The 27,721-nt window shown below is 43.3% G+C and overlaps 1 protein-coding gene across 1 annotated transcript in view; it reads right to left on the reverse strand.

The window, feature by feature from the left end:
- RORA (RAR related orphan receptor A) overlaps nt 1-27,721 on the reverse strand; it is a 708,798-nt gene that overhangs the window by 207,307 nt on the left and 473,770 nt on the right. The gene's annotated exons all lie outside the window — the stretch shown is intronic.

Here is a 27,721-nt window from a genome sequence, read left to right on the forward strand (position 1 = left end):
CAGCCCACAAACCGTGTTGTCCTACTGCCTGGGCGGGCGGCTCCCTGAAGTTGCTGGAGGCACACTCTCAGAGGGTGGGGCAGAGGAGCCCGAGATGCGAAGAATAAAAACAACCACCAGGGCTCTCTCCAGCCAAATGTCCCGTCCTCTCCTTTCTCCCTGCCCCTGCTGCCCCCAGTTGACCGGTTTTGGCTGAAATCCCTCAAAGGAGCGGAACCCTTCTCATAAAATGAAACACATAAAATGGAGGAGATGAAAGCTTGAAAAGGATGACCAAGAATGCAGGGGTGAGAACGAGGAGACAGACTACAGCGGTGGGCACCTCGGATGCATAATCTAGGTCAGAGGGGCGCTAATCCACGGAGGGCTGTATCAGAGACAAGTCGATTGGGCCTCGTGGGCTACCGATTCGGTGACCTTCTGGTATTCTCCCACCTGGGCTTCAAGCCTTCCACCCTGACACCCCTGACTCCTATTTGTCGGGATGGTGAAGGAGCGTGCACGCGCCACCACATCGCTCTCCCCGCTGACCTACATTACATTTTCCTGTGAATGAGTTTAATGGATGAAAATCTGATTCGCATGAGCTTCCACATGTGACCGTGGAGGCTGGCCACGCTGCTTCCAGTGGCTGCACAGGCACCACACACCTGGGTCTTCTCCTCTAAAATTCACTCAAAACTCACGTCAGAGGCTCAAGGTTTCAGTTTTTGCTTTGTGTTTTGGTTGGCTTCCCCCCAGCAAGAGGATCATTCTTCACATGGCGCTTTTGTGCCAGCAAAAAAAAAAAAAAAAAAAGGAAAACAGAAAGTGAGAGGTTCCCTACCGACACAGTGAGGCAACTGAGGCAGTTTGCGGCTCATTGTAGTGAGTTATCCAAAACGCAGGGCACGCCGAACTGGTTTCACCGGAAGAATGGGCTTCTATTAAGTGCCAAATGGGGAATTTTGACACAATCTGGAAAATGGGGTGAATATAAGATAAATACTGGTTTGAGTTTTCCCCGAAATCTCTGTGGACCGGAGTTTAGATTAAAATTTTCCACTCATAACTTACGTCATCCATTTGTGAAATATCACCGCAAGTGTGTGTGCCGCGATGACCCTGTGGTTCCTGAACAGCTACTTAACTATAATGCGATTTAATCAAAGGATTCAACAATTGTAGGCTCATAAGGCCATAAAATGAACAAACTTAGAGAGACAGAGCCATCGTTATTATGTAATTGTTATAAAGCAGACAGGGTCGTTTTATAAAATCAGAGGGAAGGGGATAGGTACTGTCTACTTTCTTTGGTGACGAAGTCTTTAAAAACAACAGCTTGAGTTTTGGTTAGACATCCACCCCGTTCTCTTTCACCAACCAACCCGCCCTGCCCCCTGCCCTTTAGAGTGTGTATTCAGTTCTATAGACTGTAAGATGTAAGAACTAGGAAACTGAGAGATAATTTCTCTAAAGGGAAGCATAATCTATTTGCTTAATGATCCTACAAGGAGCTAATAAGTATCATCCCTCTTAGAAATAATAATACTTTGCTTTTATGTAGAATCTTTCTCCAAGGAGTGCAAAGTATATTATAAGATGCTATCTAATTAATCCTCCTAGGGTCCCCAGGTGGAAGGGAGGTGGCAGGTATTATGAAGGTTCACCGGCACCATCAACACATCCAGGAGAGGAAATGTATGAAGAGTAGTAAAAAAGGGTACATGCTTGTAATTTAAGCTAGGTCTGCATGACCTCAAAGCACCTAAACAGCTTATGGAACAGAAGAGTCAGTCCAAGTTTGATACTGGTTGACAAATAAATAATAGGACAAGATCGTCTGCATGCTTTGGCCAGTGCCCCCAGGTGTGTCCACGGGCATGAGCTTTAGTGCAAGTGCCAGTGAAAGAACCTGTATTTCCTGACTTTTAGCCTGGTGGTCTCTTTAGAAGGCAAACTTGGGATACTGATGGTGTGGATTAATTGAATTCTCCATTGGCGCCTTGACACACTGCCCTCAAGCATCTCAGTCGAGGGGCTAGGCTTGTGTTTCTCATTCCACTGTCCTCTGCAAAGTGGGTTTGTGGATGGTATTTTGGGGGGTGGGGAGGTGGTGTAGTCAGAGGGGGTCAGAGGACTTGAATGATCTTTTTGGTAGTCTCTATGTATTAAATGGAGGGGAAACACGCCACAAGTCTGCATCTCTCCTATCAAGAGAGATGCGAGCCTGGGAGTCTGGGGAGAGGTAACTGTTTGCCCTGCTGCATTTCATTTTGAAGCAGTCCGTGGGCAGATTTCAGCTTCCCACTGTTGCACACCCTCTCTTGAGACAGAAGCCTCTGCCAGCGTCTTGATCAATAACTGATGAACCGGAGAGGGTGCTTCTGCAGAGTGAGCGAGCCTTAAAATAACAGCCCAAGTAGCACTTCCGAAACTTCAATCTCTTTTAATGCGAGGCTCTCTGGGGAATTCGGGCTCAGCTCAAATCACTTCCCAAAAAGGAAAAACCCCAAGAGAAAATTCAGTCAAATTAATAAACTGATGTACCTCTGATGTGAACTACATTTTTTTGACACATTGTGATAATAAATAGCTTCTGATTCTTACTCACCTAGCTCAGGAGAAGCTGTTACTTATTGTTGTTGTTGTTTTTTAAAGACACCAATAATGTCATTTGTTTAGCAAACGGAGGTATATGGTGTGTTCTGAGGAAGATACCACTTTGCTCAACCCCGAAACTTAAGGTGTCAATCGAGTGGCCCTCCCTTGGTCACTGGAGGCCGTGGGTCTTGGTCTGCTACCGGAAAAGTGGGCATCTGCTGAAGCTCCCCAGAATGGCAGGAGAGTTTGCTGCTGGCTATTACCAAGGGAAGACCTCTCCCCCAACCCCTGAATTAACTGTCTGACTCTAGCTGCCCCTCCTACAAGCAAGAGTAATTCCCTTGAAGCATTACAATCCTCTCTTCCTTGAAGTCACTCAATTAGTGCCGAAGACCCCCCCATTTCCTTGCTCCCACATAAATCCTCCTTGAAGGCTCTCCTTGGGTCCTTCCTTGAGGACCTGGCTGCGAGCTGGTGTGCTGGAGCCCACAACACCACTCCATCAGCCCAAGGTGAGCCTTTCCCCTTGCTCGCGCTGGGAGACCACACTCCTTTCCCCCAGACTTGCTCTTCATCCCCATCACCTCTGCAGCCTGGAGGATCTACATAAAACTAGTTGCATTCCTATGTGATTTCATGTTTGTCACCCATTCGCATACGTTTTTTTATGGATCTTTGCTCAGCCTGCTCCTTCTGAACAAACTCCTGGCTCCTTAGACTGAGGCTTAAACTTGAGAGATTGTCCCTTGAACTTCCCACAGCACTCAGGCCACAGAAGATGCCTGTGTATTATGTGTGTGTATGGCCCAACTAGGACCTTCCTGGGCACCTACTTTCTTTTCAAAACCAAAATGTCACTAACTTCTCATCCAAGCGGCATTCAACTGTGGCTTAGCATCAGAAGTTGAGCTTCTTTGTCATTTTATGCCTGTGTGTGTCCCAAGGTGGGTGGGAGAAATACTTAGAAATAGCTGCTATTATATAAAGGACCATGAAAGAATTTTCCATACTATTTGCACAGAAATTCTTTCATTTAACTCCCCAGACTCTCCATAGAAATTCTGGCATCCTCCCCTCCCCCTCCAGGCCCTTTCAATTCTCCACACTTTCACCCTCCCTGCTCCCAGGGCATAGCAGCAATACTGTGGCTAAGTCTGTTTGGTATCAGAGTTAGAATTATTTATATCTTAAGGCTTAGGCTTGTTTATGCAGTAGAATTCTGAGAAGGAAGTGAATCAGGAGATCTATCCCCTAACAGGGGCATTCAAGGGTCAGGCTGAAAACAAGTACTGATGATAAGGTAAAACCCCGTACTGCATGGTAGGCCTCACGACAGACCTCGAACAGCACAAGGCATGCAAGGAAAGGCCTTGATGTGGTGCCAGTGCAGCCGGCAAAGGGTATGTGAGCAGGGAGACATGATTAGCTCAGCACCATTTCTGACAGTCCATGGGGATGGGAGAATCACAGGCCTTCCAGAAACCACTGAGCTTCAGCCCCTCCCTCCAGGTCTTCCCACCCCAAAACTTACTTCAGGAAGATCATGGGTGGGATTTTAAGAGATAACATACCTTAATATTTCCTCCCCTAGCTTGATGAACTTCATGTAAACCCCTCTCTAATTGTATGTAAGCTTCTTTAAGTAGAGGTAATTAATAGCTACTACCATTCACTTTCTAGTGTGCGTGAGATCTTTTGTATACAGATCTCATTTAATTCGACAACACTGAGAAATGGTTATTATTACTCTTGTAACAGACTGGGGATTCAAATTCGGGCCCATTGATTCCAAAACCCATCGGTTTTCTTTAGACCACCCTACTTCTGCATGCTGCAGATGAAGCCATGGCCACTTCCAGAGGATAGGGTCTGAGGGTTTTGGTGTGGAGAGAAGAAGTAACTTCGAAATCGAGTGTTAGTTTGATCAGAGTTTTTACCTTGATTTTACTGTCTCAGGAATACTTTGGCATTGGAAGCTTAGTAGTGTAGAGATTGGATTTGGACCCAGGCTCTGCCATTTTGGACAAAGCCCTATCATGCCTTGCACTTGAACTGGGGAGGTGAATTCTCCTGACCTTAAGAATCATCCATAGAAAAACAGAACAGATAAGGCTTCCACTGGAAACGTTCAAGTAGATCACAGATAGAATCCATCTAGGATGTGCATAAGAGGTGTTTAATAAAAAGGCAAGAACCAAGGCAAGAACCATGAGATGAAGAGTTGGATGTTAATGGCTGGTTGGCCTTCACTTAGTGCCTTCACTCATGTTCTCATTGTTGAAGCCCAATTCCGCCCCCCCCCCAACCCCCGGGCAGTGGGAAGACCAGAGTGTCTTCTGGATGACTCCATGGTGCCTCTGGAAAGCAGGGCTCTTCTCACTGCACTGGTTCCAGGTCAGAGAAGAGGGAAGGCAAGCTGTGCATGAAGAATCCAGCAAACCCTTGATCCTCGCACTCCCAGAACACCTATACGGGCAGGACCTGCAGCCCTTTCAGCAGAAAGGGGCATCCAGGATGATTCCCCCAACTCCATCACTTAACAGGTGGGAGACGGAGGCAATGCAAAAGCAAGCTCCTTGCTGAGCTGGTTACACTGCTAGAAAGTGGTAATGCTGAGCCTAGAATTCCGGAGCTCCTTTCACCCCCCAGTGCCAGGGTAGCCTCACGCTTCCCCTGCAGCCCCATTTACTCCCAGAGTAGGTTTTGCCTCCATAAGATCTCCTAAGGATGGGTCACTTCTGCCCTTCCCATGTGCAGCTCCCCAAACAGCCTCTGGGCCTTCAAGGACACGTTCATCTCTTACTTTACTTGGAGTTAGTCATGAACGTACATTTCTCACTCCTACTTCTAATTGCACACTTCTGTAGGCCTGGGACTACACATATTTCTTCACTGACAGCTTCTTTTTGCCCAAATAGCTGCCAGCATAGAGCAGGTAATCAATACATGTTTATTAAATAAATAAATGAATAAATACATTTATTCAATGTATAATGAATAAATGTCAAAAGTTGCCTACCAAACTCAAGGAGATGGACAGCTTGAGGCAGTGGTTAATTAGAAGCCAAGTGCTTAAATGAGGGGTGACATGAGGTGACTCTTCCTCCCCATTATTGTGCCCTGCCTTCCATGAACACACACACCACGAACCAGAAGGGTTTATTTTTAGGCAGCTATTCTGTGGTTGAAGAAAAGCTAGATTGAAGGTTGCCTATCTTGTGAGAAGCACCCCTAATGATGGATTTAGTTCTGCTCCCATTCATTGCTTGTTCTTTCCCACTGTTTTCAGGCCCTGCTGTCCGTCTCCTCTGGTCCTTATACCCTCTAGTTCAAGGGCTGTGGGGAGAGGACACTTTAGGGCAGATGTCTTAACCTCAGATTGGTCCTCTAGGTTTTTTGAAAGCTTCTAGCAACACATCTTTGTATACATGACTTACTAGAAAAATCCAAAATTTAAAACACCTTTATTGAAACAAATTACATGATAATAAAATGCCAAATTCCTTAGCCTTCCCATGCTCACTCTCAAGATGCTATAAATTATAATAGCAGTGGTTTCAATTTTCTTTTTTCCTGCTACAGTACAATAAAACTACTTTGTGATATGTAATCTAATAATACATAGGATTTTCTTTTAGAAATGAAATCTGAAATGTCAATGACAGTGTATTTTTCTTCTATGAATATTAGAAGTGATGTTTCTTATCTTAGAAAGAGTGGCTAATATTTTCAAGTGGAACTCATACCCTAAATACAACGTGCTGAAAATATCATTGTGTTGACTTAGAGATGAAGACTTATCCAGAGGTGACATATGGGCGGTTCCCTACACGTTCTATTTGGATTACCCATGGCTGTCTACCACTTTAAAAAATATTGAATTATATTCTAATATTTAAATACCCATTTAAGATATATATATATATATATATATATTTCTGTCTTTTCTTGAAAACAGAAAATATGGTGACACAAAGCCTTTGTTCTAGCATCATACAATTACACTGGATCTCAATGAGCAGCTGGTATCTTTAGCACAAGTTCTCTAGTTGGCACAATCCATATCATTTCCTACTGCTAGTGGAAGTGAGGTCATGGGTCAGTTACCATTTATGATCAGGTGTGCACCATGGTTTAGATTCATTTTGGTTTGTCTTTTCAGTAAGCACCCAGCTGGCTTAAGGTATCCACCTAGCCTCGGTGCTCATTTGCATTTAGGATCCCAGTGTGTTGCAAGGCATTATGTGATGGATGGGGCCTAATTTAAGCTCTGGCAATTCTGAAGGCTCGAAGGCTAGCCTCAATTCCTAGTGCTTCCATGATGCCCTTTCTGACTACTGGCACCCAGCTTCTTTCCCTGACTGGGGATATCCCACCATTAGAGTTAATAACACACCATCTAGGATTAGAATTCACACTGTCTTCCAGTTACTTCACTGGGGGCAGACTGCTCTCCTCTGAGGGAGAAAAATCTTAATGATGGAAATCCTGTCCCTCAGACTAGAAAGCCTGAAATCTCTCTGCTCATGGCTACTGGACTTACACCCTCTTCAACAGTCAGGGTAGATAACTTTGAACCCGGGTTAAGCCGGGGGAAAAAAAAAAACCGTTTAGGTTACATTCATCAGCAAAGCAAACAGATTTTCATTTCTTTTACTTTTTTCACACTGTGGCCAGGGCTTCACTGGCAATAAAAGATCACACTAAATTGTGCTAAATTATGTAGGAAGATTATAGTCATTAATGCAATCATCTTCCATAAGAAAACAAATGTGCTAATGCCAGAAATCCATGCGAGTTAGCCTACGCATGGATTTTTTTTTTTGGGTGTCCAGCCAGCCTGGGAGCATGCAAGTCATTACTCAGACCACTGCAACGAGGCTGAAGAGGGAGGTCTTCTGGTTCGAGGCAATGGCTCCTCGCTTCTTCCTACCCCCCTTCACCCACTAAGAAAACCAGTGGCGCCTTCTATCAGTGTGACAAAAAGACAAAAGGAATGCTTAATTCTGTCCTTAAAATTCTTGGTTCCTACTGTCAGTGTTCCTAGTTCTCAGACAACACTGCATGGATATTTGTAGGGTTTTGTGAAACTGAAACTGAACAGTAGCAATGAGGAGAAGATCCCAAATCATAAGAATGGTGTCGAATATACCCCCATGAACATTCCACTCTCTCCGCTTTTCTTTCTGCTCAACCAAGTCATATTCAGCCCTCAGCAATATTCCCATAGGAAGGGAGTGATGAATGTCCCCGAATGGTCTGTGTTCAAATTCCCATCCCCTAACTAGCTGTGGGGCCTGAGGTAAGTAAACATCTCTGTGCCACGATGTCCACATCAGTAAAGTAAGGTTATTATCAGTCCCTAGTTCCAGTACCTGTCACATAGAAAGGACTCAATATATATATATATATATGTCAGCAACTGTTATCTTTTTAATTTTCTAAGGAAAGCACTCAATTTCGAAGGCACGCTCCTTACAACAGGATTTACAAGGTGGACTAATAGCTGCTGGCTGGCAAACCAATGACCCTAAGCATCTCAAGCTAAGATTTCACAGAGTAATGAAGTTAAAGCTCTGCAACCACCTCCAATGGGTGAGGTGCTTTCACTTGGCAAAACTGGGCCCTACAGAAACCCAAGAGCAACTTCTAAAATATTTAAAAAATCAGCACCTTTTAAATTTCCTTTCTCGTTGAAAGAAGGATTTTTCTTCCCAGATAGAAAATTTGTGTTTATGGGAAATCCTGGGATGTCAAAATGGGTTTCTGCCATCCCAGTGTGATGGTGTGCTGATGTGAACTGTGACCAGAGAGAAAAGGAGAACATCTAATGAGTCCAGCATTGCCCTCAAAATGTGGGCTCATTATCTGGTAGACTGAATAATGGGACCCTTAATTCGAAAGCCAGAAGGGGCCACCTTTGACCCTCATTTTGCAGAAGTGCCATCCAACACTCAAGAGTTGAGGAGCTAAGACCAAACTCTCTTAACCAGTTAGGGGCAAGGGTGGGACTAGAACCCTTATGACTTCTGTCAGGCTGTTTCTGGTAACTGGGTGGCATGTGCTATTGGACAGTGTGAGGCTTTGCAGGACTCTCCAGTTCTAGCTCTTTCTCGTGAGAGAGGGTCAACTTTAACAACTATATAAAACACCCCATTCCTTCCCCAGCAGGCTCTGTGATACAGGGCCTTGGCCCTGCCTTCCAGTAGATACGGCTCCTACATTTCCATAGGAAGACCTACGAGGAGCAGGAGTCCAACAGACAAGGACACAGTGAAAAGGAAAGGAGCAAATAAGGGGCAAAAAGCATCCCAGTTGTGGTGGAAGTTTGAAAACACTGAGAACCTCCTGTCCACAAAGCGATGTGGCAGTCAGCTCTAAAACACCTTCCTCTTTTGCTAACTTGCTTATAAAAGCTTCCTGGCAACAGGTAGGTGGTAAACTCTCACGTTGTTTTTTCCAAAGACCTTCACACGGTGTCTCACGGCTGATTGCAAGAGCTTCCCTGGAGCTTGTCTAAGGAGACTAGAAGAAGCCTGGATGAACAAAGCTGTGAAAACCACAACTTTATTCATCCCTTAAGGTTTGCATTTGCATACACTGGGCGAGTTTTTCTGCATGTTGAAAAACAACCAAAACCAAAATAATATTTTTAGAAAGAGAATACAATGAAAACACAATTGAGTTTCCATTAAACTTCCACACAGTGCTCAACAATGGTTTCTAAAAAATTCACAGGCTAGCTTTTTTTCTAATTGTATGTGTGTGTGTGCTGTGTATGTGCACACACTCCCAGCTTACTAGTCACAAAGCAGTCTAAAATGTCAGAGGAGGGAAAGATCCATTTCCTGGTTGAAACCACCATCTTGAGATTCACAGTTGGAAGAAATTCTGTTATCTTTTTTTTTTAAAGTAAAAAAATTATGATTCTTCCTCTCAGCCTAATGCCGGAGAATTGCCTATACCCAGAAATGATCTTGTGCTTCACTGGAACTACTCAGTCAGCATCTTTAATTATCATTTCCCACAAGCCTCTAGGCCAGTGCTTCTCAAAGTGTAATGTGCATATGAATCGCCTGGAGATCTTGTTAAAAATGCTGATTCTGATTCAGTAGGCTTGACCTGGGCCCGGAGATTCTATAGTCCTTGTAAGTTCCCAGGTGATACCAAAACTTCCAGTCCATGGACTAAACTTCTAGATAGCAAAATTCTAGACCAAGCCCTCAGAAAGCTGTTCTCACCAGGTCAAGAAATGGGCTGCAGACAATGATAGTATAAACAGGCTTCGATGAGCTACTATGTTCCTTGTGAATCTTCCCTCATTCAGAAACCTCCCTCAGGTCCATCTTCCTTCCTTCCCTTCTGAATACACTTGCAGTTACTCACCTAAAGGAGGCGGTCTGCTTCACTGGCCCGAAAAGAAGAGCATGCAATCTTGTGCTTCCCCTTCAGCAACACCATTCACTAGTCAGGCAATTCTCATCTCTGAGCCACATCTGTAATAGGAGGCTAAGATACCCCCCTATGTGCTTGTGACTGTGGATAAGCAAGAGAAGGTACAGAACCCAGCACAGTGTCCTGCATGCAGGAGAAGTGCAACAAGTATCGGGCCCCTTTCCTCTTTCCTTTAAAGTATTATGCCCCAAATCAGGGCATCACAGATGGCCTGATCATCACAGACTTAAGGGGTGGATGGGGTCTATAATATCTAAAGCATGTTAATAAAGTCTGCCCATGATGTCGGAAGCTAGAAGGCAAGGCGGGGGGGGGAGTATAGGCACAGTCTTCCACGATTGGCAGTAACTTATAAAACCCTTATCTTGCTTTGTTATCTTCTGTCACCACTCCTAAATGGGCATCCTTTGGCCTCATCAACTACTTAGGTAACATGTTTTTATGAAGCTGCCATTAAATGCTGACACTGAATCAAATACCCAGATGAAGCCTCCAAATACAACCAGCTTCCAGATTCATTGGATTTTATGCAGAAAAACTCTGAGTAATTGATCAGAATGTTGCATTCCCATTCTAGTATTTGGTGTTCTATAGATGGGGCCTTCGTATCAATGAAGATACGTCAACGAGGTAAACTTGCCGTAATGAAAATAGTTCGACATACATGCAAAAATAAATGGTGGTCAGAGTATCACTAGGCAGAGATTTATCCTTCTGTCCATCCATCAGTCACTGATGGGAGGATCCTTCTAGAATGCTCAAGTGTCTTACCTCATCCCTGATGCTACATTCTGATGAAGCCACCGTACCCGCCACCTTCCTAAAGGTTTTTCTCTTGCTGTGGAGTTCAAGGTGAATGTGACTTGTCACCTAGAAAAAGGTGATCCCACTTTCATCAACGAGTCCAGTAGAGGAGAAAAAAGCTAGATTTACAATCTGAATATGAAAAACCACTTTAGAAGAAGGGTTTCTGGCTAGATATGAATGAAAGACTTTGGTTTAATCACATTCGAATAATGCTCATTTGCTAAGTTTGACTTTCCTGTCAAAATTGTCACCATGTCGCAAATACACTTTAAGTAACTGGAGCCAGAGAGGAATACTGAGAACTTACTACACAAAGCTGGGGTAGCTGGACGTCCATTTAAACATCCATGTCTTGACCTCCTTCTACTCCAAAGTACAGAACTTGGCAGAAAGCAGGCGAGGAAGTCATTAATATGTGGAAAGGGGCTCTCTCAGAGGCACACCAACACCGAGTGCCTTTCACTGCTGAAAATCAGAGGAATTGTACAAATATTTACCACAAGAAAATAATAAGTTCTGTCACAAAGCTGAGGTATTTCCACAATCGACACTGGGCACTGTAGCATTAACTGTTTAAAGGACAGGCTCCAGATCCATTTTGAGAGCAAAATGTAGAGATCAGAGTTCAAGGACTGACCTTTCTTAGGCTTAAAAAAAAAAAAACAAAAAACAACAATCAGCAGAGAGTGTGTGTGTGTGTGTGTGTGTGTGTGTGTGTGTGTGTGGCATTTCTAGATGATGGTGAACAACCCAGTGAAAGCTGCTAAAAAGACCTCATGCAATCTCTTCCATTATGATTTCATGCTTTCCTTTATTTGGATCATTATTTGATCAAATCAAGTATAAATTTGAAAATGGACTCAATAGTGTATGACATTAAGGAATTATTAATTTTCTTTCATTTTGATAATGGCATTATGGTTTATATAAAAATATTTCTACAATGTGTACCTTGAAATATTTAGTGGTGAAATGACCTGATGTCTGAGGTCTTCATTAAAATATTCCAGCAAAACTACAAAGTGTATGAGTGTGTGCGGGAGGGGAGTAGGAAAAGCAACTATGGTAAAATGTTGATGGTTGTTGAAGCTGAATGATAGGCCCATTGGAGGATTGTGGCTTTTTTGTTTTTTTCCCCCCAACTCTCGAGTATGTTTGGAAATTTTACAGTAAAAGTCTAAAAAAAAAAAAAATCCAGCCCCAAATAAAGAGGGTTACTTTAAAAAGCACTAAAAACAGTTTACACAACAATACTGACTTTTGTGGTGAAATTCAGGGAATACGTGCAAAAACCCAAGAGCAATAATTAATGGCCAATCCTATGCGCGTTCCATTAAGCCCAAGCAGCTTGTCATAAACATCTTAATTTAAAGAGTTGGGGTTTGGGGAATCATGGCAAAAGCGACATCCTGCTGTTGCTACACAGAACTGGTACATATCAGACCCTTAAATTTTTAAACACGGCTTTCATGTGTTTGAGAGCTGAAAAACCTTTGAAAAGTCAGCTTGTTAGGAAATTCACCTTGCAGACTCCTGCTTCAAGGATTGGTGGAGGTGCTTGGTTGAGGCAAAATTGATTGGGGATTGCGGTGGGTGTTCACAGGTAAAATAGATGTGTTGGATGTTTAAGAAGGAGTAGCGAGAAGCCTCAGAATGCACAGGCATGGCTACACTACCAGAGTACCTTCTAGTAATGCAAGAGAGAACACCTTGCAAGAGAGGCATTTAGAGTCTACAAAGCCTTCTCCTACCCTTTGTTGTTCCTCTCCCAGTGGCTGTCAAAAAAAAAAAAAAAAAAAAAAAGAGAGAGAGAGAGAGAGAGAGAGCGCCAGCATTTTGAGGGTGAAGAAATGCGAATCTGGAAGCAGGAGCCTAGAATTTAGTCCCCCTATTGCTGCGTGCTAGCGCAAACCTTAGGGGATGACTCTGCTGTGGATGCTTCCTCTGGGGCATGGAAACGACATCTCAACCCACGAATGTCTCTTGGGTCCCTTCTGGCCCTAAGACACCTGAGGGTATGGGATATGATTTGTAGGAGAGCTAGTCTGATGCCTGCCCCGACCCCAACCACCCCTCTCGCCCTCCCCTAGACCTAGATGGCAAAGAAAAGTCCTATTTGGGTTGCAAAGGTTAACGTGAACAGAAAGGCACAGAAGATAACCAACGCAATCTAAGTCAACAACTTAAAAATCTAGACTCTCTAGTTGAAAGTAACTGAATGGACCCAAGCACCTTTTATCAGTAGTAAACGTAACAATCCCCCTTTGTGGTTGCCTCCATTCACGGCATGTTTACTCTCTTCCCCTTTCCCTCAAGAACTACATTTTTGCCCAAATAAGTGAGTGGCTTGGGATTCTGTATATTAATGAGTCCGCATGAACTTCAAAACACCTGTGCGCAGGCTGAACTTGACAAGAAACAAAGCTTGCTGGCTGGCAGCACGGAGCAAGGTCTCCTATTAATTTCTTGAATCGATCCTGGCAATATTATTATCCGGTCCAGGAAAGAACACACCTCTTTACTTGTAGCATCAGATTTGAATTTTTTTTTTTTTTTTTAAACACCACTCTCTATTGCCCGTAAGAATGACTAATAACTGTCGGCTGTAATTTCCCAGAGTTTGTGGGTATGACTTCTACAGCGTTCCTTGCGTTTTGATTTTGCCATATGTCGTCTGGGGGCTTGTGAGGGCTTTCAAGCCCAATTTAACCAAAACCCCCGGCCAGCTCTCAGTTTTGCCGGCAGAATTTTGTGGTACTCTTGAACTTACTACCTCCGCCCCCACACCTGAGAGTCTCCCTGAACGCTGCTTTCCCTGCCTCACTCATCATCAATCAAACAACAAGAGAAACACAGAAACCTCAGTTCTCAACTGCAATCAATACAACCACCTTTCCTGGGGTAGCGCTGTCTTCGTTTTGAAGGTCACAGAATGAGTCAGGGGCAGATGAGAGCAAAAGAGGCCATGGGTTCTCTGACTCTGGGTCCCAGAGAGATCAGCTTCCACCGAAGAATTGCTTCATGAAGCTGGACTGACTGTCGGGGAGGGGACGGATCAAATTAACAAAAATTGTGAATGATCCAAATACTGTTTTGTTGTTGTATATATATGGTCTCAAGAGCCACACAAATAAATTTGCCTGCCTTAGGTTTTGATTCACAAACAGATAAGAGGAAATTGAAACCACAATAGCCAAGTACCTCTCTGAGGAGAGCGAGGCTATGCTTCCATTGCAAAAATACTCTTATTTATGTATTCTTATGTACATTATTTAAGAATATATTTATTTACTCATACAAACCAGATGTGGTGAGTATCACTCTGTGCAGATCATCAGAAGAAGTGCCACGGGGAAGGCAGATACGGGTATTCTTGAAGAGCTTGGTCAGAGCTCTTTCTTAAGTGCTGGCAAACATGCTGCTCTTCTAGTAGGAAAAAACAATTGCTGGAAACCTTATTTACACTATCTATATATACAAGGGTATTTAAACAGACCAGATACACGAAACATGACGAATCGGGGATCAGCCTTCTTTATTAAGACAAAAGTCAAAACCCTCTGCAGTTTGAGCGAAGATAACTTCTGCAAAGGGACATCTCCAACAAGATGCACCTGATCCCTCAAAAAAGCCTCAGTCTTTGGTGGCCATTCCTTACAGGCTGCTTATTTATCTTACTGAAGGATTCTTCATAGGAGGTGTACAAATGGCTCTTCAGAAATGCACCATTGTTTAAACAAACAGTACCTATATTTATTCGCATAGCAAATAATTTTGTTACAGATTTGTCCAGCCAGAGTCTAAACAATCACCATTGGTGACATTATACCAGCACCTTTTCTATAGAGACCCTATCAAAGAAATAAAAATAGCTCACATTATCACTATTTATTCTTGACTTTTTTTTTTGCTTGACTCTATTCTCTTCCCTCTCAGTTTTCCAAATACTCTTTATTTTCTTAAGTTCTGAATTCCAAGAAAACCCCCTGTGTTGTCAATATAATGTATATCATTAACATAAGTGTAGGAAATTATCTACATATCATTGAAGAACTGAGCTTCTGTTGCCGTTAGCGAACTGAAGAGGAAACAAAATCACAAAGATAACCTAGCAAACCAAGGTGCAGTTAAAATAGTTGCTCCCTCTCATTACCCACCATCCACTAACCACACTATTTCTTACAACTTTTATCTTTACATACGTACAAATAAACAGAGTGTTTCTGTCCTGCCTTATTCACGTAGATGGCTTACCTGCAGCTTTCTGGACTTCTTCTAGGTCTGATTAACCCCTAGGGGACCTGGGTACCCACACGCAATAGGCTGATGACACCAGCAGAAAGCGGCCTTTCTGAAGAATGAGAGTTCTTGGCTCACTCCGGCTGCTCTTGTCACCTGTCTGACCTCCTGGACTTTAGGCCCTGCCCACCTAGGGTATCACCTCTACTCGCCTCTTCCTGTTTCAGCTGACTTCCCTGGACTAATTTCCTTTTGGCTTGGACCTGTGCTATATGCCAGATCCCTGAGAGAGGCTGGACTCTGGTCATTCCTGGGCAGTCTTGTCCTGGGGTCATCCAGGAAGAATGCAGGAAAGGAGGCCCACACTCTCGGTGGATGCAGACCTTCTGGTTCTGAGGAACATTCCCAACATCAGACACGAGGCACCTCCTTCCCACTCCTCATCCCTCTCTGCATCTGACAAGCAGTGAGAATACTTCCCAGGGAAGTGGTCAGGGTACCATGAGACGAGCATCACAAGAATTCTGTGAGTGAACATGTCACCCCTGACCATTGAGTTTAACATCTCACCAGATCTTTGCAAAGAGGGAATAAGATTGGTTTTCAAGAAGCCCTGAGTTCTCTAAATTATCTGTCCTTGGGTCACTGAGGTCTTTAAGGGTGTAGAAATAATGGAACTTCACTTTTTTCTATAAACCTATTATGATAAAACATAGATGTTTTCTTAGGATACAGAACTCCTTACTCAAGGAAGGAAGCCAAGGAAGATGATGCCAAGACTAGATTTTATAGCCTTGAGCAGTCATGCATAGATTAGTATGTGACATTCTACTTGAGTAATAGCAGCTACCCTTGGTTTAGATGAACATGGAGGTTGCAAGGTCTGCTGAAAAGAGAGAAAAATAAAGACCACTGTTACCTCAAACCTGGTTGAATTTGACAAATGTGACCCTATCAAACCATTTACACCCACTCATGGCCATTCTCTTTGAATATTTTTGGAAAGACACCCTCTTCAGGTCAGGAGAAGAAATAAAGCAAAGGAGAAGTAAGTTGGACTAGTGAGCACTTTCTCAGTGAAATTATTTGAAAAATGATTTAAATAAAATAAAATAAATGACAGATTTTAAACATATAATTTTTTTCTGGAGGTTTTCCCACTGAAAACATATAGGATATGAACTCCTGAGAGGTTAGTAGGGTCAGAGTTATAACCCTAGGGAGGCCTATATCTAATTCCATCCATCCATCCCTGCACCCATGTATCTCCATGCACCCATTCGTCCAACAAATCAAGAAGTATTTATTAAGTGCTTATTGTATGAAAAGGTCTGTTCTTGGGGCTTGGAGGTTACAAGAAAGACCAAGGCAAGCTCTCAGTCCTCAAGGAGGGTGAGAGGAAGATGTACCAAATCTGACAATATGCAATGTGCACATGAGCAGGGCTCTCCTCAGGCACACCAGAGACCAGATGGGTCTATCCATGCAGCACAACTAACTCTGGAGCCTTAAATTTGTCTTAGAGAGAATATGTACTTAGGTAAGCCAGTTAATTCCCTCTTTTTAAAAATCTGAGTACAGTTGACAAAAGGTGTTAATTCTTTTTCTCTCTCTCTCTTTTTTTAAGAGAGGAAGAGCAGGGTGGGGGCAGAGGCAGAGGGAGAGAGAATCTTAAGCAGGCTCTCTGCCCAGCACAGAGTCCAACTTGGGGCTCGATCTCACAACCCTGAGATCATGACCTGAGCCGAAATCAAGAGTCAGATGCTCAACTGACTGAGCCACCCAGGTGCGCCATGAGGTGATAATTCTCTTAGGGCTTAGCAGAAGTACCAAATCTGACAATATGCAATGTGTATACCTACTTCACCCCAGCTTCATTTAATTATCCCTGAGTTTTCTTTCACTATGATTTAGTCACTGAATTTTTTACCTTGTATAAGCCACCTCAAATCCTCTTGGGAAATAAATACAATTACCCTAGTACATCCCATAATAACAATAACAAAGATAGTCACCTTTGTTATTACAAGTGACTTTCACTGAGAACTCCTATGTGGTGTCAGGAACCATACTAAGCGCGTTACAACCATTTTCTCCATCTTGACAATAACCTTCTGTGACTATTACAATTACTACCCCTATTTCATAGAAGAGGAAAACAAGCTAGAGAGTCATGTAAGTACAAGTAGTGGGGCCAGAACTTGAACCCGTGTACTCTGCTTGTAGAAGGACTCCTTGTGGTTTATCTACATCCTGGAGCTCTCCAGGCCTCCTGATGGACAGAAGCCCTTTGCCTACTGGTCCGACTCAGCAGGTTTCCCCTGTTGTTTGACTTTGGGACCTCATATTGTGTCCCACCTTGTCTTGGGGGCCTTCTCAAATACTGGCCCCATCTTCTCTGTGATGCCTCCCTGACCCACGGATGGGTTAGTAGGAGCTCCCACATGTGAGCACCCATATCTCTGGAGGGTGAGCTTCTTCAGAACAGTGGCTGTATCTTCCTCACTTTCAAGCTGTCAGTGCTGGTAGCCTATATGAGCCACAGCAGATATTCAGTAATATCGTTCAGTGGGTTGACTCTACGAATGCAGGCTCCAACACTTTCCCCCAAACACTATCCCAGAGAAGCACGTCCAGATCTTGGTCCCTTCATGATGGCTTGGAAGCTTCACCTACTTGTATCTGGATAATTCTACATGGCTAGGTGATGCTTCTAAAATTAAACAACTCTCAATCTGTGAATTGTAAAGCATATGCGTCAGGTTTTATCAAACAGAGAGAACACATTTTGCAAGAGAAAAGGTCTTCCTGATTAGTGATTATAAAATGGACTCGATTCCAGTCTAAGTATATTCAAAAGTGCCATATTCAAAATTGGAATGGGCACTTTTTAATTATCTTATGAATTCGGGCATTTCAGTGTTTTCTTTTTCCCCCGATTTGCCTTAGAGAAATGCCACCAGCCCCAGAGGCTTCTCTTTTTTTCCTACTTTGACATGGTCTTTCCTCTCATCTTCTATGCTTTTATTACCTGGGCTATTTACTTGACAATCATGTTTTGCTTAGAGATATATGTTATTATATCCAATTATTATTTAACTCTTGCATTTTTTCCCTAAAGATTTTATTTACTTATAAGTAAATACTTATGAGAGAGAGAGAGAGAGTGTGTATAAGCTGCGGGAGGAGGAGAGGGACAAGCAGACTCGGCACTGAATGCGGAGCCCGACCCCACGACCCTGAGACCATGACGCGAGCCGAAACCAAGAGCCGGTCGTTCAAAAGACTGAGCCACCCAGGCGCCCCTAAGTCTTGCATTATTAATTCAAAGTCCCCGTGTTCAAGAGACCATTGTGACTTGTGCCTCTTGGAATGCTTCCTGGAATCTACTCACTCAAGGTATCGGTTCCATGTGCTTCCGGAAAGGCCACGGAATATTATAAAAGCTTATGTCCCTGAAATAAAGTGAATATAAATGTCCTCCAGTACTGGGCCATTCAATGTGAAGTGAGGTAGGTTCTAGAGAGCAGTCTCCAGGCAGAACTATAGAAGTTCTGGTCAACTGCGAATGACAGGAAAGGTGGGGGTGATGGGGGTGGTGGGTCGGGTAAATGGTGGTAAGGGTTGGAGCGGTGCACAACATTTCCTGAATAGACCCATATGCTAGGTACTGGGCTAAATGTTTCACACACTTGAATTCATCTAATTATCACAACAAACCTTAGATGTTAAAAGAATGCCCCCCTCCCCTTCTACCCATGATTAAAATGAAGCTCAGAGAATTTAAGTGACTCAGCCAAGGTCACACAGCTACTCGGTGGAAGGGCTGGAGGGGGACTCCAGGTTTTTCTGACTCCAAAATTACACTCTTTCCTTTATACTGCTTCCCCGAATCACCTTCATTCTTAAATGCATGCATTGGCTCGAACCCATCTCTAGGCTCAGAATGAAGGAAATAAAGGTTAAAAAGACGCCTAGCTGGCAAGTCTAACAAATGAATGGGTATAGGACTGACAGGGAGGGGAAGCTGAAATGTCCAAGTTCTTGGTTATTATATACCAATTGCAAAAAGAAAGATGGCGAATGGTTCTAAGCAAGTCATTAGTGGACAGTTTTGAGCACCTACTGTGTGCAAAACAATGTGCTAGGGCAGAGACGGAAAAGAGTGGAAAAGAGACAGGGCAAGGTCTTAGTATCCAGCCAGCGACTTACACGAAAGCCAACTGAGCCGTGAGGGCTCCTTTTGCCCTCCATTCCTGCTTGAAAGTCAGCATCCAATCGTGTCTTCAACAACCCAGTAATGGCAGTCCCCAGCCTGGGCATGGCCCGCATAAGACGCTCCTCCGCCCGCGCCTCCCGCGGGGGTGGGGGCTGCAGACGCGCCTGGGCGGCTGTGCGGGGAGATGGAACCAGACTGCAGGCAAGCAGGGGGTTAATAGCTCATAAAATAAAACCCTCTAACACAAAAATGTTATTTTAATTGTATTACATTGAGGAGCCCTGAGGGTCGTGGGGTAGATAATCAAAAAGGACAAGGAGGAAATTAAAAAAGGGAAGAAGGCAATCAAAAAGGCCATTTAGGAGAGCCCCTTAATCCTCCATAGAAAGAACACTAATTATACTCCAGAATCTCCTTATAATTAACCCTGATATAAAGTGTTTTTTGAGCAGTAATAACTTTCACATTCACAATCGTTTTGATCGCAAACTCCCGTGAACACCTCACAAACAGGAGCCCGCACCGGTTGGCCGGGTTTCTTCCCCAGTGAGCCCTGCGATTACACGGCTGGCCACGACGAAAAAAGACAAATATTTCTGCCCTCAGCTCACTCCACGGCTCTGTTGAACTCAGCCCGTTGCTTTTTTAATTTTTAAAAAAAAAATTTTTTTTTGGCAGGAATAGGCTGAAACACAACCATACTTGTGCTTCCTTTCCCTTCTTTGTAATTGCTTCCCTATGCTCGCTGTTAGCCTTTAATACGCCTTGGACTCTCCATTGGTTGCAGACCCACGAGATTCCCAGCATACCTTCCTTCCCTCCCAGGCCCCTGCTTAGATTTACCTGCACTCCTAGGCCACTGGGCACACATCGCTATAATCGTTCTTAACGTTTCCAGACAAAAGCAAGGATTCAGACAGACTGCCCAAATCCCATCCAAAACAAGAGCCTCACATTCCTCGCCCTGACAGCTGATCCCTTATGAACCAAAGCATCTAACTGTCCACTAGAGAAGTTCAGGAGCAAAACAGAGCAGGGAAAGAATGAAGACAGTTCTATGCTTCAGGTGCCCGGGCACTGCTGGGAAGAGAGATGCAAAGGAAAGGCACCTGCGACCAGCCCTGTGAAGGGAGAAGGGCCTGGAATAGGTTTTCTTGTTTGTTTGTTTGTTTGTTTTTTTAATGGCATTACAATGAAAAGAATCTGTCCCTGTCCTCACATGAACTGGCCATTGCTCTCTTCCCACCCAGTAAGAGAAGGAGCAGGATCTCAGATCCCATGAGATCCCTGGGGAGATGGATTCAATGGAGCACCTGCCTGCCAAGTGAAACCTTAGGAGAGCTTCACAGGACTTCTGACATTCACATGCCTCAGGAAGGTATTCGTCCCTCTTTGAATGGACTCCTGGGCCTGGCTTCATCTCCTCTCTACAAAGACCCAGCAAACGCATTTGAAAGGCTTGCCTGCTCACAACTGGCTCCATCTCCATTTTAACCGGAGATGGGAGATGGGGAAACCAAGGTCTGCGAGACACTGAGCCCAGTGTTTTTCCTCTGTATCAAGAGAATGCCCGCCAAAGGCATTTTTCCATTTTTTTCTTGCATGCTACTAGAACTCAAACCTTACGTCTACTTCCCATCTGGATGATTATTCTTCAGGTAGAATTTAACAAGATAAGAAAAAGCTTCCTCTTTTGTTTTTTTTATATCAGAATCCAACACTGTATGTTAACTATACTGGAATTAGAATAAAAAACTTAATAAAAAAAGTAAACCAGAAACCATAACCGAGAGAAAAAAGTTCTCTTATCATTCAGTGCTATTGATTAACGATCTCCAAGATGCTCACCCCCTTGGTCCTAGGCAATATGTAATAGATTACATTGTCCCTACTCGTATAGGGACTAGGTCGTACCTATTCAATTTTATATTTAGTTGGGCAGCAAAATAGAGTTCATTAACACAGACAAACCTAGGATGTGAGTGCGTTTGAACTTTAAAATATCAGTTCTATCATTCTTCTCATCCAAAAACACCTATAAAGACACACCATTCATTTATAAAATTGAACAAAGAGATTAAAAATGAAGAATAGACTATGAGTCTCCCACTTTTAAATTTTACAAGTATAATGCATTTATAAGTATAATACACTAAAGAGAATTAAAAAGATCTGTGCTAACATCCCCGATCCATGCATTAATGCAAGAACATGTTGAGTCCTATTCATTTCTCCATACCTAAAGATGAAGCAGATACAGATCCCACCCTCAAAAAGGTTAAAGTATAAAAAGTGCCATTAAGAGAGATACAGATTTAAAAAAACTTTATAAAATGATAAAGTTCTGCTGTATGCATGTTAAGATACTATTCATTTCATCTGGTAGGGGTCTCCCCTTACTTTAACCCATTTGATCACAAAGTGACATTTTAGTATCTCCACTGATGGGTATTTACAACTCCCTTTGATGGGGCATTTATTCCAGGTTTAATTAAAATTAGTAGATAAGAATTGGAAGCCAATAAGAAGAGGTGAAGCTAATGCTAATCTTTATCTCCCATGTTTTGGTGTCTTTGCTTCAGGATGCAGGTCTCTACATGGGCTTTCACCCAGATCCCTTCACCCCACCCCATATTCTGGAAGCTGCCGCCTCTATTCTGCTCCATCAAAACTTCATTGCCAAAGAGCCCCAGTGTTGCCACTGAAGAGGGCAACACATTAACTAGAAAGGCTCCATCTCTTGGCTACTTTCCTCATTCCAAACTCCAACAATACTTAGTTTAACAAGGTCTTCTGGGGATGAGTCCTGAGCCAAAAGAAATACCATATTAGCAGAGTTGAAGAGGAGATAGGATTCTGGGATTCTAGTCCAGATTAGTCACTCGCTATTGTGACTTGGACAAACCCATTTACTTATCTGAGACTCCATTTTCTTTACTGTTAAAGTTCAACAATGGCAGACACTCTCAAGGTTGTATATAGTATGGAATACAAAACTTTCATCAATTATATAAATGCGTTTTAATACAATGGTGGATGGGAATTCTAGCCAGGTGCCGGGAATCTTTTTGATAAGAACCTTGTCTGTAGTGCCTTGGTTTGTCCTTCTGTCTCAACAAATGGCAAGCCTAACTGGATAGTAAGAGTTTAATGCAGTCCCTTGTTCACTTGTTCCTCTAACTGCATTAAATCTAAAATGTAAAGTCCAATTCAACTTGCATTTTCTATAGTCAAGGGGTAGGACTAGTAATATAGCATTTTCTAACATCTTAGCTCTGCTTTACCACTAGTTGCTGACAGATTTAGCCTCAACATTAAAAACATTGCTAGAGTCCCCCCTTGTCCAGTTTCATCTCTAGAAGTAGCAGCACTAAGTAGTACTGCATTAAAGTGGCCCTTGTTGTGATCTGTCACTCTACATTTTTCTCTTGTTATACTAACATAAACAAAGCCTTAAACAAGAATAAACAGCTAGCGTCTGGGAAGCAATTTTTAAAAAAGTAGGCCTTGGGATCATATTTAAATAGTCAGCAGTTGCACACGAGGCTCCCAGCAGCATATCTTCCTTTAGGTGACCACAGGAGAGGGCCTGAAGTGAAGGTGCTGGAAGGCTTTCCTCACTGCACGGGAAGATGGCTTTCCTTGCACCTTTCATGTGTGCACAGGACCCTTGGAGATGATTGTTAGCAGCTGGAAACTCTGGGCTTATCAAGGACAGTAGGAAATGCCATTCTTCTCACTTTGAACAATTGTATTTGGTCCAATGGCCTTAACCTTGTATGGCCTGATGACTTTTGCTGTTGTCTTCCAAATAATTTAAACTTTTCTTTCTTTAAATGATAGAAGTAATATATGCTGGCTGTAAAAAGCTAAAAAATGCAGTTGAGTGTGGAATGAAAAAAATCAAAAGACCCCGTTCACTCCCCACCCTTCACCCCCCACATTCCCTAATCCCTCTCCTTTCTTCTGAGGTAAAACTTTTTAATGTAAGCTCTTCTAGGCTACTTTAAGTCCCTTAAATATAGGCTTAGAAATATGCATATGTGTGTGTATGTGTTCACTTACATTTTTCTTGGTACATTTTTCTATGATTATTTTATTTTACTTAATACACCATGGATTGGTTTCCAAGTCACTGTATCTATATTTGCATCCTTCTTTCTAATTGCTGGGTAGCATCATATGGAATAAATAAAAAGGTATACTCTAGTCTGAATTTTTATGTCTCAACAGTTAGCTCCTTTTATGCTTTTATGTGGAAAACGGATGCTTCTTTTGACAAAAAGAAAAAAAAATTTTTTTTTTTTGGCAGGGCCTGAACTCACTCACAAACCTGGGATCAAGACCTGAGGCAACATCAAGAGTCAGACACTCAACCCACTGAACCACCCAGGTGCCCCTACGTTGCTTTTTGATAATAATCTGCATAGACTGAGGCTAACCCAGTAAGCAGTGAAGCAGCCCATCATTTTTACCTCAAGAGACTTGAGATCTCTGATGGGCCATATAGGGTGACCCACCATCAGCAATGGTGAATATGGTCATTTGAGTGATGTCAAGAAAAGGGCCATGTCCCAAACCTCCAAATAGTATACCTGAACTTCACCATTAGAAATTCATTCCTTTGGTCTAAACATGGCCAGCGCTAATCATTCCCTATAAACATGCCTATGTTTTAGGAATAAACAACCACTCAGTTTCTGCTTCTCAGAAAGCATGATTCAATCAGAAAATGTTCAGTGTTCCTGGTGGCCAATGATTCTAAAGCTGGGGGCGGGGGATAGAGACACAAGATGGAGAGATACACTAGGAGAAGAAAATGGGGGAAAAAAATTAAGAGTTCCAAAATTGCTGAAATATCAGTCACCTGTCTAGAGATGGCCCAACTTCTAAGAGCAAAAGTTAACTTTATCGAGCAAATAAAAACATCGAGCAAAAAAAAAAAAACAACCATCTTTTATAAAGATGGTGTCTTTCTTTTGTTAACCAGAAGAGAAGGGGCAAATGCAGCCTGCGTGCTCACACCCCCGCTCCTGTTTCTGGCAGACATCACTTACCTACTGTGGTACTCTTCCCTGCGGAACCAGGGCTCGGCCTCAGATTTCTTCTTTACTCAGCCCTTCAAGCAGCCACTGCCAACTGACTGTAGTTGGCACCCAAAAGGAAACCAGTTTGGCCAACCAGTTTGTCACGGGAGCTGTCACCTTCATTGTGACCAACCACAGGTTTGAATTTCACAAGCATGAACTGTAGAAGCTTAAATTTGCTGGTGGGATTCTTCTTCAGCCAACTGTCTGCGGAGGACATGTCTTAGGGAAAACGGGACGTCTCTCTTAGCTAATAAATTAGGATCCTTCCATACCAGACTAGAAGTTCCGTGGGGGCTAAGGCTTTGCTCCCCATTTAGCCTAAGAGAACCTGCAACTCAGAGCAAGTGCCAAGTTGAATGACTGTCTCAACCTGGGATAGAACGCATCCCTAGCAGACATTCAGTATACAGAGTTCTTGAGAATTAAAAAAAGGAAAGTTTGCCTTAAAACATCTTGTTTGGATAGTGCAGCCTCTGCATATGTACCTAGATTAGATATCCTTAAAGGAACTTACTATGGTGCTCGCTTCGGCAGCACATATACTAAAAGAACTTATTATGTAAAAATATGAAATATAGTAACCATCAAGGAAAACAGGAATGAATCTACCAGGAAGAGGATGTGACTGTCAAATCGTTGGGTTATATAAGATGGAAAGGTAGGTGAGAGCAGGCCAGCACCTTCCAGATTCCTACGAGGCGGCAATGTCAGGCTACTTGCACTGAAGTCAGGCCAAAGATTTTTCTCCCTGCGGTGAACCTTCAGGAAGCAGCCAGCTTCCTGCACCCAGGGCACACTGAAGAACCTACCACCGCATTTCAGGAAGCTTTCCTGGAGAAGCTGGCCCAGTCAAAAAAAAAAAAAAAAAAATTAAGCGAATAAAATAAGCCTTTCCTTCATTTGGCCAGCTTTGTTCAGCTGCGTCAGAGAGAGGTCAAGCAAGCCCGTCCAGCTTATCTGATAGGATAATCATCCACATTCTCACTCACTCACTCACACACCCACCCACCCACATACTCCCACACACAGGCATGAAAACATTCACACACACTTATTCACTCACACAGACTCACACACACTCACACTTACACACCCTCACATCCAAACACACACATTAACACACACCTGCACTCACGCACCTCCTCACACTGTCCTGTTATCATTTTCCCCTCCCCATCATACCATTTCCCTTCTAGACAAAAACAACTCTCTTTGGGTAGAAATCTTCTCATAAAGGGGCACGCTCATAAACACCAAGCCCCGGGGACCATGTGGAACAGAAGTGCACACCTGCTCTGCTGCTGGCCCCTTGATTGCTGAGATGGTATTAGCTTGTTCCTCTGGAGGAATTCTGGCTCAGAACTTTTATAAGTAGGAGACTCAATTATGCTTCTTATGAGTTCCCTAAATTTGGAAATGGAGCTAAATAAGGAAATACATTAGTCAATGTCCTTTTCAACCTCCTCCCCTATTCATTTCTCAATCTTTTTTCTTTTTTTTCCTGCTGCTTTCCGGGGGTGATTTCTTTGAATTAGTAAAACTATCAACGGTAGCAACCACAAACAAGGTGTCATCCTGAGATTAAAGGTAGGACAAGGGAAGAAAAAAATGCCAAACTCAGATAGTCTGTGTATGATCAGTACACGGCTGGGGGCCGGGGGGATCTGTGGGAAGTGGCGTCCCAGCGTGGGCCACGTGGAGTCACTTCGGTGCTGAATTCTACTGAAGAGTGAACAGTGTTACTATGAGAAAAGAACACATTTCACGTAGGAGATCTTTATACTTTAACTACAATGCAAATATTAATGGTGTCTGTATTTGGGGATTACAGAGGTGACCCCCAAGAATGAGTTCTAGGGAGGAAAAAAGACCATGGCCGGAAAGTGAAATTGTATGACCCCACAGAAAGGGTCGTGGCAGAGATACACAGTTCTCTCATGGAGCTTTCTGGAAGACAAAGTTTGGAGCCTGCTTGAACTTATAAATACATCAAAAGAATGTATGATAATCAAGTCTGACCGAGGAAGCAGAAAGAAAGGAAGGCCATGGGGACAAAGAGGGCAATGCCCTTCTAGGGGTTTCTCAGGCCAGAGGACCAAATCAGTTGTTCCCAGTGGCAGGAAAGTTGAGTTGCCTAACTTATGGGTATCCAGCTATCCACACACAGGTGAGGCGTTGGGAGTAGGGAGCGGGGAAAGGGAGAAAGGAAGGGAAAGCGGGAGGGAGAGGGAGAGAGAGAGAGAATTAAGAGGAGAGTGAGGAGGAGAGAAACAGAAGGAAGCAGAGGGGGATGAGGGGAGAGATGAATATAGGAAATGTGATTCCACACATCCTCCGATCAGCCCCAGTTCTTGAGCCTATGAGCATCTCTCTGTGCTTGAGATGACTTTTAGTGTTTTAATGATAGCTATTCATTCTCCAGGACAAGTGTTCTCCAAGTGTGGTCCTTGGGCCAGCAGCATCAGCATCACCTGGGAATCCCTTAGACATGCAAACTTGGGTCCTACCCCAGTTGGAGGAAATCAGAAATTTGGGGGGTGGGCCCAGCAATGTGTATTTTAAAAAGTTCTCTAAGTGATTCTGATGCATGATAAAGTTTGAGAACCACTGCCCTTAACACAAGCCAATTACTGTTTCTGGAGCTCCACTGAAGAAACAGCTGAAGAAATCTCTCATTTAAATAAACAAAGGAACATTCTGGTTTTATACATCAGTTGTGGGAGCTTGTTGTCTTTGAATCTGTCCTCACACTTCTGAACATTACAAAGACAAGTCTTTTGAACCTGTGGGACTAAAAGCTGGTTTCTGCAAACAGGAGAGAGTCAGAGGTAACGGCCCACTCTTAAGGCTTCTTGGGACGCCTGACCTTGCCATGTTCCGGGCGCGTCCTTCTCCGTTTTCAAACACTGACAGCAACGTAGGTTTCCGTGATTGGAAAGAGACGCACACCTTGGTACCATGCTTCAGAAAGGTCCAGGGCACTCTTCCAAAAGGCCATCCAGCTCTAAGTGTAATGTCATGGTAATCATGTAGCCACTTTGAGGTGATAGATGGGGCTAGAAATTTCTGTAATACTTTCGGCAATGGCTAACAAAATTGTTTTCCTGCAATCCAATAACCTCAATCTGGTGTTTGTTTCTATACTATTTTTATTGTTTCCTTTTCTCTGCTGTGTGCACTCAGACTTGACTTGTAGACAACTGTGGGCAGCACAGTTGGGTATAAAAGAGAGTTATTTAATGGTGTTATTTAAGGTGTGCACCTTAGCCATGCAGTTTACAAAAGCAAGTCCCTGTGAGGGATAAAGCATCAGAGAGCAAAACAACGG

Source organism: Zalophus californianus, chromosome 6, assembly GCF_009762305.2.
Source record: "Zalophus californianus isolate mZalCal1 chromosome 6, mZalCal1.pri.v2, whole genome shotgun sequence".
Classification (NCBI taxonomy): domain Eukaryota; kingdom Metazoa; phylum Chordata; class Mammalia; order Carnivora; family Otariidae; genus Zalophus; species Zalophus californianus.